Source organism: Schistocerca serialis, chromosome 7 (assembly GCF_023864345.2).
Source record: "Schistocerca serialis cubense isolate TAMUIC-IGC-003099 chromosome 7, iqSchSeri2.2, whole genome shotgun sequence".
Taxonomy (NCBI): domain Eukaryota; kingdom Metazoa; phylum Arthropoda; class Insecta; order Orthoptera; family Acrididae; genus Schistocerca; species Schistocerca serialis.
Genome location: NC_064644.1, coordinates 152306516 through 152320106, shown reverse-complemented (window position 1 = coordinate 152320106; position 13591 = coordinate 152306516).

Genomic DNA, 13591 nt, shown 5'->3' with positions numbered 1-13591 from the left:
TGGATGCTCGAAAATGTGAAGATATTGAAAAACAAATGATTTTTGGAAGGACGGACTCAGCGTACAGGAAAGTCAAAACAACTTTCGGTGACATTAAAAGCAAAGATGGTAACATTAAAATTGCAACGGGAATTCCACTGTTAAATGCAGAGGAGAGGGCGGATAGGCGAAAAGAATTCATTGAAAGAGGGAAGATTTGTCCGAAGTGATAGAAGAAGAAAGAGGGGTCGATTTAGAAGATATACTGGATGCAGTATTAGAAGCATAATTTAAAAGAGCTTTGGAGGACTTAAGGTCGAATAACGCAGACGGGATAGATAACATTCCATCTGAATTTCTAAAATCTTTGGGGGAAGTGACAACAAAACGTCTATTCACGTTGGTGTGTAGCATGTGTGAGTTTGCCCCACCAAGAGCTGACAAGTGCGAGAATTAGCGCACAATCAGCTCATTAGCACAAGCGTTCAAGTTGCTTACAAGAATAACATTCAGAAGAATGGGAAATAAAATTGAGGATGCACTAGATGATGATGAGTTTGGCTTTAGGAAAAGTAAAGGCACGAGAGAGGCGAGTCTGACATTGCTGTTAGTAATGGAGCAAGACTAAAGAAAAATAAAGACCCGTTCATATGATTTGAGATCTGGAAAAAACGTTCGACAATGTAAAAAGGTGCAAGTTTTTGGAAATTCTGAAAAAAGTTGGGGTACGCTATAGGGAGAGACGGGTCATATACAATATGTACAACAGCCAAGAGGGAATAACAAGAGTGGACGACCAAGAACGAGGTGCTCGTATTAAAAAGAGTGTAAGACAAAGATGTAGCCTTTCTCCCGTGCTGTTCAATCTGTACATCGAGGAAGCATGTTGGAAATAAAAGAAAAATTCTGGAGGGGAATTAAAATTGAAGGTGAAAGGATCTCAATGATACGATTAGCTGATGACATTGCTGTCCTGAGTGAAAGTGAAGAAGAATACATGATCTGCTGAACGGAATAAACCGTCTGATGAGTACAGGGTATGGACTGGGAGTAAGTAGAAGAAAGACGAAGGTAATGAGAAGTAGTAGAAATGAGAATAGCGAGAAACTTAACATCAGGATTGATGGTCACGAAGCAGACGAAGTTAAGGAATTCTGCTACAAAGGTAGGAAAATAACCCATGAGGGACGGAACAAGGTGGCTATCAAAAGCAGACTATCTATGGCAACAAAGGCATTCCTTGCCAAGAGAAGTCTACTAATATCAAATATCGGCCTTAATATGAATGAGAAATTTCTGAGTATGTAAGTCTGGAGTACAGCATTGTATGGTAGTGAAACACGGACCGTGGGAAAACCGGAATAGAAGAGAATCGAAGCATTTGAGCTGTAGTACTACAGACGAAAGTTGAAAATTAGGTGGACTGATAAGGAATGAGAAACTTGTAGGCAGAGTTGGAGGGGAGAGGAATATGTTGAAAACACTGATCAGGAGAAGGGACAGGATGATAGGACATCCGTAAAGACGTGATGGAATGACTTCCATGGTACTAGAGGGAGCTGTAGAGAGCAAAAACTGTAGAGGAAGACAGAGATAGGATAAAATCCAGCAAATAATTGAGGACGTAGGTAGCAAGTGGTACTATGAGATGAAGAAGTTAGCACAGGAGATAAATTCGTGGCGGGACTTATCAAACCAGTCAGAAGACTGATGACCAATAAAAAGTCTCTCTATACAGGTGGGCTTCGGCAAAATATTTTCGCATTCGGATAAGAAAATTAGTGATCCAAATTTCGTGAAATGATGTCGCCGTATTGAAAAACGCCTCTTTTAATCACTGCCACTCCAACGCGCTTATCAAATTCGTGGCAGTGTTGCGACCTTAGAAAAGTTTAATACATTTTATTACAAATCAGATTATAAGGATAAAAGAAAGTCGGGTTTCGTATGCAAGACGGCCTGCATGTGTGACGCAGGGAAGCCAAACAAAATTCGGGGGAAAGATATCTGTTACCAGAGGAGTTGGACACCATTTGCTTATTCTTGACTGCTCCAACACGACAGCAAATAGTGCGCCTGACACCTCGCCAACGGCACATAGCGTACAGCTCAAGAGAATAACAGGAAACTCTCTAAACCGGGTAATGGGATAATCCGAAGTACGATTTAGAGAGATAATGAACTATTAAGAGATACACACATAGAAGGAAGGGTCCAAGTGAATATTCAGTCATATAGCAGTGAGTGTAATCAGCATTCAGTTTCAGTACCAAACATCCAGAGTGAAGTGATGCTTCCATCAGCACCTCGTGGAGCCGTCAACACTTCAGCTACGAGAATACGGTGACTCACGCTGGTGGACATAGAGTAACTGTGAGCTAGGTAACGTTTCACAATATTCATTGGAATAGTGCTGAACAGACACTATCTGTCTCTGTCGGAAAGTATTGGAATGGAGGAATTTCAGCGAATAGCGTGAGCAAGTTGCAGCTTGGTACACGCCTCTTGCATGGTAGGCAAAGATGACTTTGAGTACTGGTGAAATAGTTCACAGTGTTGCACTATGTTGATGATCGATTAGTTAGGCCAGGTAGAGAGTGACGTTCAAACATTCGTCTCTGATACAGATCTTGTATAGTAATCATTGAGAGCATCTGATACTCTGACAAGGGGTTTCGCTCCTACATCTCGCTAAGTAAATCTGTTTCACAGTACAATAAATTAATTAAAGAAAAAGTAATAACACGCTACTTCAGCAAACAATTCCAGCCTGCTCCGCGAGAGTTACTAATCTTCTGTAACATAACCCCCTCCAACCAAGGAGATTTTCCCCCGCTAATCTCCGCTTTAAAGGCTGATAAAACGAACGAAATACACAAAGCCATTAACGCCCAGACAGCCCCATTCAGGGGCTCACGACCACTCTCTCCCCTTTTTCACGACAGTACGAAACGAGCTGTCCTTGTTGAACTTTTTAGATGTCTTCCGTCAACCCCGTTCCGTAAAGATCCCATAAGGCAAAACATTACTCTGGCAGAGGACAGAAAAACTTAGTAAAAACAGTGTCGTTAGTGGATCAGTAGCATCTTGTAAGTGTTCTGCAAATAAAACGCAGTCTTCGCTTCACCCTACCCAAAACATCATCCAGGAGATCGGTCCTAATTGTTGTCAATAGGGATTTAGTTGAACTCTAAGCCGTTACATTTGGGTAATTTATTCTGTAAAGGAAATTCATGGGATTCCTTTTCGTACTTTTCATTCTATAGAACTGCCAATTTTCGCATTATACAGATGTCTCGTATAAATCACTTTTCAGCGCTGCTCAGATCGTCCCTTAAACCATTTACATCGATCAGGGACTGAAGAGGTTAGTCCTATAACACTTCCTAGGGGATCGCCAGACATAACTTCCGTTTTACTCGATGACTTCCTGTCAGTTACTACGAACTGCGAAATTTGTGACAGGAAATCACGAATATAGTCGCGCAATTGTGACGATACTCCTGGGGCACACAATGAGATTAGAAGCCGTTTGCGAAGAACTGTATCCAAAGCCATCTGGAAATCTAGAAATATAGACATAGACTCAACGAACCATGGACCTTGTCGTTGGTGGGGAGGCTTGCGTGCCTCAGCGATACAGACAGCCGTATCGTAGGTGCAACCACAACGAAGAGGTATCTGTTGAGAGGCCAGACAAACGTGTGGTTCCTGAAGAGGGGCAGCAGCCTTTTCAGTAGTTGCAGGGGCAACAGTCTGGATGATTGACTGATCTGGTCTTGTAACACTAACCACAACGGCCTTGCTGTGCTGGTAGTGCGAACGGCTGAAAGCAAGGGGAAACTACGGCCGTAATTTTTCCCGAGAGCATGCAGCTTTACTGTATGGTTAAATGATGATGGCATCCTTTTGGGTAAAATACTCCGGAGGTAAAATATTCCCCCATTCGGATCTCCTGGCGGGGACTACTCAAGAGGATGTCGTTATCAGAAGAAAGAAAACTGGCGTTCTACGGACCGGAGCGTGGAATGTCAGATACCTTAATCGGGCAGGTAGGTTAGAAAATTTAAAAAGGGAAATGGATAGGTTAAAGTTAGGTATAGTGGGAATTAGTGAAGTTCGGTGGAAGGAGGATCAAGACTCATGGTCAGGCGACTACAGGTTTAATAATGAATAAGTAAATAGGAATGCGAGTAAGCTACTACAAACAGCATAGTGAACTCATTATTGTGGCCAAGATAGATACGAAGCCCACGCCTACTACAGTAGTACAAGTTTATATGACAACTAGCTCTGCAGATGACGAAGAAATTGAAGAAATGTATGATGAAATAAAAGAAATTATTCAGACTGTGAAGCGAGACGAATATTTAATAGTCATGGGTGACTGGAATTCGGCAGTAGGAAACGGGAGAGAAGGAAATGTAGTAGGTGAATATGGATTGGGGGTAAGAAATGAAAGAGGAAGCCGCCTGGTAGAATTTTGCACAGAGCACAACTTAATCATAGCTAACACTTGGTTCAAGAATCATAAAAGAAGGTTGTATACATGGAAGAAGCCTGGAGATACTGACAGGTTTCAGATGGATTATATAATGGTAAGACAGAGATTTAGGAACCAGGTTTTAAATTGTAAGACATTTCCAGGGGCAGATGTGGATTCTGACCGCAATGTATTGGTTACGACCTGTAGATTAAAACTGAAGAAACTACAAAAAGGTCGAAATTTAAGGAGATGTGACCTGGATAAACTGAAAGAACCAGAGGTTGTATAGAGTTTCGGGGACAGCATAAGGGATCAATTGACAGGAATGGGGGAAAGAAATACAGTAGAAGAAGAATGGGTAGCTTTGAGGGATGAAGTAGTGAAGGCAGCAGAGGATCAAGTAGGTAAAAAGACGAGGGCTGTTAGAAATCCTTGGGTAACAGAAGATATATTGAATTTAATTATGAAAGGAGAAAATATAAAAATGCAGTAAATGAAGCAGGCAAAAAGGAATACAAAAGTTTCAAAAATGAGATCGACAGGAAGTGCAAAATGGCTAAGCAGGGATGGCTAGAGGACAAACGTAAGGATGTAGAGGCTTATCTCACTATGGTTAAGATAGATACAGCCTACAGGAAAATTAAAGAGACTTTCAGAGAAAAGAGAACCACTTGTACGAATAGCAAAAGCTCAGTTGGAAACCCAGTTCTACGTAAAGAAGGGAAAGTAGAAAGGTGGAAGGATTATATAGAGGGTCTATACAAGGGCGATGTACTTGAGGACGAAATTATGGAAATGGAAGAGGATGTAGATGAAGATGAAATGGGACATACGATACTACGTGAAGAGTTTGACAGAGCGCTGAAGGACTTGAGTCGAAACAAGGCCCCAGGAGTAGACAACATTCCATTAGAACTACTGATAGCCTTGGAAGAGCCAGTCCTGACAAAACTCTACCATCTGGTGAGCAAGATGTATGAAACAGGCGAAATACCCTCTGACTTCAAGAAGAACATAATAATTCCAATCCCAAAGAAAGCGGGTGTTGACAAATGTGAAAGTTACCGAACTATCAGTTTAATAAGTCTCGCCTGCAAATTACTAACGCGGATTCTTTACAGACGAATGGAAAAACTAGTAGAAGCCGACCTAGAGGAAGATCAGTTTGGATTCCGTAGAAATGTTGGAACACGTGAGGCGACACTGACCCTACGACTTATCTTAGAGGCTAGATTAAGGAAAGCCAAACCTACATTTCTAGCATTTGCAGACTAATAGGAAGCTTTTGACAATGTTGACTGCAATATGCTCTTTCAAATTCTGAAGGTGGCAGGGGTAAAATACAGGGAGCGAAAGGCTATTTACAATTTGTACAGAAATCAGATGGCAGTTATAAGACTCGAGGGACATGAAAGGGAAGCAGTGGTTGGGAAGGGAGTGAGACAGGGTTGTAGTCTCTCCCCGATGTTATTCAATCTGTATATCGAGCAAGCAGTGAAGGAAACAAAAGAAAAATTCGGAGTAGGTATTAAAATCCATGGAGAAGAAATAATAATTTCAGGTTCACCGATGACATTGTAATTCTGTCAGAGACAGCAAAGGACTTGGAAGAGCAGTTGAATGGAATGGACAGTATCTTCAAAGGAGGGTATAAGATGAACATCAACAAAAATAAAACGAGGATAATGGAATGTATTCGAATTAAGTCGGGTGATGCTGAGGGAATTAGATTAGGAAATGAGACACTTAAAGTAGAAAAGGAGTTTTGCTATTTGGGGAGCAAAATAAATGATGATGGTCGAAGTAGAGAGGATATAATATGTAGACTGGCAATGGCAAGGAAAGCGTTTCTGAAGAAGAGAAATTTGTTAACATCGAGTATAGATTTAAGTGTCAGGAAGTCGTTTCTGAAAGTATTTGTATGGAGTGTAGCCATGTATGGAAATGAAACATGGACGATAAATAGTTTGGACAAGAAGCGAATAGAAGCTTCCGAAATGTGGTGCTACAGAAGAATGCGTAAGTTTAGATGGGTAGATCACTTAACTAATGAGGAAGTATTGAATAGGATTGGGGAGAAGAGAAGTCTGTGGCACAACTTGACTAGAAGAAGGGATCGGTTGGTAGGACATGTGTTGGGGCATCAAGGGATCACCACTTTAGTATTGGAGGGCAGCGTGGAGGGTAAAAATCGTAGAGGGAGACCAAGTGATGAATACACTAAACAGGTTCAGAAGGTTGTAGATTGCAGTAGGTACTGGGAGATGAAGAAGCTTGCAGAGGATAGAGTAGCATGGAGAGCTGCATAAAACCTGCCTCAGGACTGAAGACCACAACAACAACAGACTCATTTTGAGATCCCTTGCCGTAGCACTCACTACTTCATGAGAATAAAGAGGTAGTTGTGTTGTATTAGAACGATATTTTTTGAATCTAGGTAACTGTGTTTTAATAGCTCGTTTTCTTCGAAATGATACACAATGTTTGAACACAGTATATGATCGAGAATCCTACCGTAAATCAACGTCTGTGATACGGGTCTGTAATTCAGAGGATCACTCCTTTTCCCTTCTTGCATATTAAAGTGAGCTGTATAACTTTACAGTCTTTAGGTATAGGTCTTTCATCGAGAGATGTTGTATACAATAGCTAGTATGGAGCTGTAGCAGCAGCGTATTTGAAATGAATCTAACAGGCATACAGTCAGGACATGAAGGCTTGCCTTTATTAACTGAATTGAGTCGTTTCCCTACACTAAGAATATCTGCTTCTCAGTTACTCATGCTGCCAGAAGTTCTTGATTCATATTCTGGAATATTTACTTCGTCTTCTTTGGTGAAGGAATTTCGGAAAACCGTATTTAGTAATTCCGCTTTAGTGGCACTGTCATCGGTAATAGTACAGTAGCTATGGCGCAGTGAAAGTACTGATAGTGTCTTGCACTGGTGTACTTTACATATTACCTGAATCTCTTTGGATTTTCAGCCAGATTTCGTGACAGAATTTCGCTGTGGAAACTATTAGAAAGCATCTCCCATTAATATCCGCGCTAAATATGGAGCTTCTGTAAAACTTGGCCAGTGTTGGAGATTTTGCATCCTTTTCAATTTGGCATGGTTCTTTCGTTGCCTCTGCGACAGTACTCAGACTTGTGTTGTGTCCCATAGGGGATTAAGTCCGTTTCTTATTAATCTATTTGGTATAAATCTGTCTAAAGCCGTCGATAGTATATGTCTAAATGTAAGCTACATTTGATCTACGCTTATATAGGTATCTGGGAAGGAATGGAGACTATATCTTAGGGAAGTCGTCAAATGAATGTTTACCGGTATTTTAAGTAGAAATATTTTGCGTTATTTTTTGTTTGGTTTGGATGATACGGTATTCGATCTCGCTACAACAACTTTGTGGTCACTTGTCCCTGTATCCCCCTTTCTGTACAAATCGAAAGTGTTCCACTGGTGAATGATTGTTGGTAAGCCTCCGTGTGACCTAGAACCTCTCTAATTTTACTGTCATGATCTTTTCACGAAGTATGCCCAGGAAGAAGCAATATGCTTATTGACCCTTCTAGGAAGGTATGCTCTCGGAATTTTGACAGTGAACTGTGCAGTGATGCACAATTTCTCTCTTGTAGCGTCTGCCACTAGAGTTGGATTAGCATCTTCGAGAGGCTTTCATGCTTACTGAATTTACATGTGACGATACGCGATGCGTTTCTTTGGATTTTCCTTACTTCATTTATCAGTTATATCCGGTACAGACAGCAGAGTCATGTCCAGGTTTTGATCGAACGAGGGTTTTGAAGATTTCCTCCTTCCTAGATGAACTACACTTCCTGTGAATTCTTCCACTGATTCTCAGTCTAGCATCTGCCTAAGGAGGTATTACTATTGTGTGGATGTTCTATTTTAAGTAACTCTGTATGCATAATCCCAGAAATTTAATGAAAGTGACTGCTTCCAGTGACTGTTTTGAAAGCTTTTAGTCATTAATAATACACATTTTTGCCTATTTATGCGGAATAAGTTATGTCTGCACATACTATAAAATGGATGTACATATGTACTGGGTGATCAAAAAGTCAGTATAAATTGGAAAACTGAATAAATCACGGAATGATGTAGAGAGAGAGGTACAAATTGACACACATGCTTGGAATAACATGGGGTTTTATTAGGACCAAAAAATACAAACGTTCAAAAAATGTCCGACTGATGGCGCTTCATCTGGTCAGAATAGCAATAATTAGCATAACAAAGTAAGACAAAGCAAAGATGATGTTCTTTACAAGAAATGCTCAATATGTCCACCATCATTCCTCAACAATACCTGTAGTCGAGGAATAATGTTGTGAACAGCACTGTAAAGCATGTCCGGAGTTATGGTGAGGCATTGCTGTCGGATGTTGTCTTTCATCATCCCTAGAGATGTCCGTCCATCACGATACACTTGCAACTTCAGGTAACCCCAAAGCCAATAATCGCACTGACTGAGGTCTGCGGGCCTGGGAGGCCAAGCATGACGAAAGTGGCGGCTGAGTACACGATCATCACCAAACGACGCGTGCAGGAGATCTTTCACGCATCTGGCAATATGGGGTGGTTCTAATGAAACCCCATGTCATTGCAAGCATATGTGTCAATTTTTACGTCTCTGTCTACATTATTCCGTGGTTTATTAAATTTTCAAATTTATACTGACTTCTTGATCACCCAGTATATTTAAGTAGGTGTGTATGTTCCACATACCCTAAATCAGTGGACAGATTCTAACCAAAATGGGGGTCAAGGAGAGGGATGGGTAAAGGAGAAGAAGGAGATGGACACAAATAGGCCGGCCGGAGGAGGAGCACAGAGGGAGGGGAAGTGGGAAAAAGGAGAGAGAGAGGGCGGGAGAAGGAAATTGACAGAGAAAGGAATGCAGACGAAATGAACAGGGAGGAGGAGGAGATGGAGAGATAGACAAAGAGATGCGGGAGACGGAGACAGGATTAGAGGGATGAAAGAGGATATGGGTAGTTGAGGAGGAGCACGTTGACAGAGACGTGGGGGAGTAGGTGATGGGCAGAGAGAGGGGATGGTGGTGGTGGTCAGAAAGGGGGTGAAGGAGGAAATGGACAGAAAGACAGGGAAGGAGAATATGGAGGAATACAGGAATGGAATAAACACACACGCGAGCAATGTCGGGTATTCAGTGAGTCTGTTCATAACATCTCTAAGAGAAGACATCTAGTAAACTACTCTATTCGGGTCACCGTTGTCATCTATGGACAAAATGTTGTGTGAGACTGCACCACTTCTATGGAAGACAACTACATAAGTGTGCACCGAAAATTCAGAACAAGCGCGCGTAACAAGCGACTGATGGTATGCATTGCCTATGTATAACGTAGCCCAAATGGAATCGTTTGCACAATGCGTTTGAAGCAGCAAAGTTACTTAATGGATCTGCAACAACAGTGCAAACATAGAAACCAGCGTGAAACAGGAAAAACGCTGTAATATGCTGAAATCTGTGATTTCTATACAGATAGACCTATATTTTCTCGGAACATTCATTTACCAGCAAGGTATTATGTGCATCTTCAACTGTATTCTTCCAACCATTGTGAAGTGCATGGCAGTGAGTAAGTCCCATTGTACCAAAAATGTGTATGAATTCCTAAGGGACTAAACTGCTGAGGTCATCAGTCCCTAGACTTACACACTACTTAAATTAAGATAAACCAATTTATGCTAAGATCAACATGCCCGAGGGAGGGCTCGAACCTCCGGCGGGAGTGGCCGCGCAATCCGTGACATGACGTTTCTAACCACGCGGCCACTCCGCGCGATCCACTGTACCATGTATCAAGGTTTCTTCCCTTACTATTCATGTACGAAGCATGGAACTATTACTGCTCAAGGATCCATTCCCCTAAGTCAACCTATAATATGAGCAATTTTTAGATTTTTTTCGGAAAACAGAATGAAGTTTTCAATGAAAATCTTTTTGCACGATTCTTGGACAACATTTTCTGAGTTTTTAAGAAATGAACCCCCGCATCCCACGAGTTAAAGTTACTCTGCCCTAAACGAGGTGTGTCTATGTTGGAATTCCTGCAATCAGCAAATCGTATCTGAAATCTAAAAACAAAGAGTTTTCTTAATCTATGAGTATTGTGCACGGAATAATAGCACAATTTTTTCTTTTGAAATTTGACAAAGAAATGAAAGGGCGGAAGTCGTAAACAAATATATAGTTAGGTCTTGTGTTTTTGGTTAAATTTTTGCAATAACTAATGAATAAGTTAAAATAAAATAAATAGCCTGTTACTCCTTGCAGAAAGGGCGGTTCAGATATTACTTCTTTAATGACATACTCATCAGTTTCGTTAATTTGCATTGCATTTGTGAAGAGCAACAGGAAAATGTTCGAAGAAAAGAGATCTCTGCCGCTAGCTACAGGTTAGAAACCGCACACATTTCCACAATGAAGTGAGCGCTATCGCTTGTTGGTTCATCGACATTTGAGCACGAACCTCCTACTCATTTCACTGTACGGTACCATGCGCTCGGTAATAAGGCGGCTGCAGTTGGGCTGAGCGAGTGACAGCCTGTGCGCACCAATTACGGCCTCTATTTTCTCGTGCGTTCCATTGCTTATGTGCTTTCTTCTCCTTAAAATGTGAGGTCAGGTTGGTGATGTGTCCCATCAAACTGGCTATATCTTTGATACACACTTTCGCTTGTGTGTCGTTAACATTTGAAAATATCGAAAGACTGTGCCTCGATAGGACAGTGTTCACTCTTTATCAGTGTCGCTACTCACTTGTTTGACTGGCAGCATGTAACGTAATGTCGCCATCCATTATTCGTGCGCACCGCAGCGGCAGCTGGTTACGTGGACGGGTTTTGCGTGGCTGCATATCAGGCCAGAGAGGGCCGGCGTGAGCCGCGGGCCGCTTTCCCATCCCGCCGCTAACAATATTCATATTTTTTAAAGACGAGCCGCAGCGTCCATTGTGTGCGCGAGAGGTCGGCGCCGAGTAACGGTTACGACCCGCTAGATAACCCGCGTGCGCCAAGATGGCGGCCGACTGGCGCCGCACAAAGGCACCTGCTGGCGCGCGGCCGTCTAAATCAGCGCGCGCGCTGCCGACCCCTGTCCCCCACCCCCTCGCAGAAGCCCAGTGGCTTTTGTGCCCGTGGTGTCCCGCCCGCGTGGGGAAGCCTGCCCAAGGCAGCCGGCGCCGCCACCAGTTCGTATGTCACGGGTCTCGCTGCATGTGTCCCGAGAACCGGCCAAACACGACGAGACTCCGACTCCGCCACAAGCTTCTCACATGATTCCGTCCGTGTTTGTCAGTCTCTAACACATGTAATACGAATAAATGTATGCACTTACCGTCAAACTACTTGTACCTCACGAATGTAAATTGATTCAGAGATTTCCCACAAAAAATAAACAAGAATATATTTTTAATAGTACCATCCATCTGTCGGTTTATATAGGCTTAGCATGCAAATAATTGGAACTAAATGTATTTAGTGCATCGCTGAAAAGTGATACTAATTTCATTTGCAGATCTTCTCATTGATAACCTGCCAAATATTACTTATGGTGATGATAAGATTCTCTAAGTAATCGGCAGTACCTTTTAAAGATAAAAATTGAGAAAAAGAGTCAATACAAGGAAATACGAGGGTCACTCCAAAAGAAATGCACATTATTTTTATAAAAATACAGTTTTCATTCTGCATATGTGAAAGTTTTACATTGTGTAGATAGATACTTCCCACTTGTTTTCAAACTCAGTTCCACCTGTTCCCGTGAGTGGCGCCGTCAAAGCATGTCTTCAAGATGGCTCCTACACTTGACTTTCGTCAGAAGCAACGTGCTGTCATAGAATTCCTGTGCTGTGAAAACGAGACAGTGGGAAACATCCACAAGAGGTTGAAAAAGGTGTAAAGAGATGCTGCTGCCGATCGCAGTACAGTTAGTCGGTGGGCAAGCGGGTTAAGTGATGAAAGCGGACACGGCAATAGTGAGGACTGTCCTCGTAACGGCAGGCCTCGTACTGCACACACTCCAGACAATGTGCAAAAAGCCGGCCTTGTGGCCGAGCGGTTCTAGGCACTTCAGTCTGGAACCCCCTGACCGCTACGGGCGCAGGTTCGAATCCTGCCTCGGGTATGGATTTGTGTGATATCCTTAGGTTATTTATGTTTAATTAGTTCTAAGTTGTAGGGGACTGTTGACCTCAGGTGTTAAGCCCCATAGTGCTCAGCGCCATTTGAACCAATGTGCAGGAAGTTCACGGATTGGTGACTGCTGACAGACGCATAACAGTGAACGAATTGTCACGCTACTTCGGGATATGGGAAGGAAGTGTCTGCAGACTAATGAAAGTACTGGTGTTAAAAAGGATTGTGCCAGGTGGGTTCCCAGGGTGTTGACAGTGGCTTACAAAGAAAAAAGAAAAACGGTATGCACCGAACTTTTGGAACAGTACGAGAATTGTGGAGATGTATTTCTTGGAAGAATTGTGGCAGGTGATGAAACATGGGTCCATCATTTTTCACTAGAGACGAAGAGAAAATCAATGGAGTGGCATCATGCAAATTCAACAAAGAAAAAAAAATTCAAAACCGCACCTTCTGCTGGAAAAGCTATGATTACGGTGTTTTTCGATTCCGAAGGACTCTTGCTTGTGGACATCATGCAAAGTGGAACCATCATAAATTCTGATACATGTGTGACGACACTGAAGCAACTTCAAGCTCGACTGAGTCGTGGTCGACCACATCGCCAAAGCAGGGTGTTTTGCTGTTGCACGACAATGCACGGCCACATGTCAGTCAAAAAACCATGGAAGCGATCACAAAACTCGGATGGACAACACTGAAACACCCGCCTTACAGTCCTGACCTGGCCCCATGTGACTATCATCTCTTTGGGAAACTGAAAGATTCCCTTCATGGAACAAGGTTTGAAGATGATGACTCCCTTGCGCACGTTGCTAAACAGTGGCTCCAACAGGTTGGTCCAGGCGCTGGTTCCAACATGGCGCAAGACAGTTGAGAGGGATGGAAATTATGTGGAGAAATGAAAATATTGTTCCTAAATAATGTATCTACACAC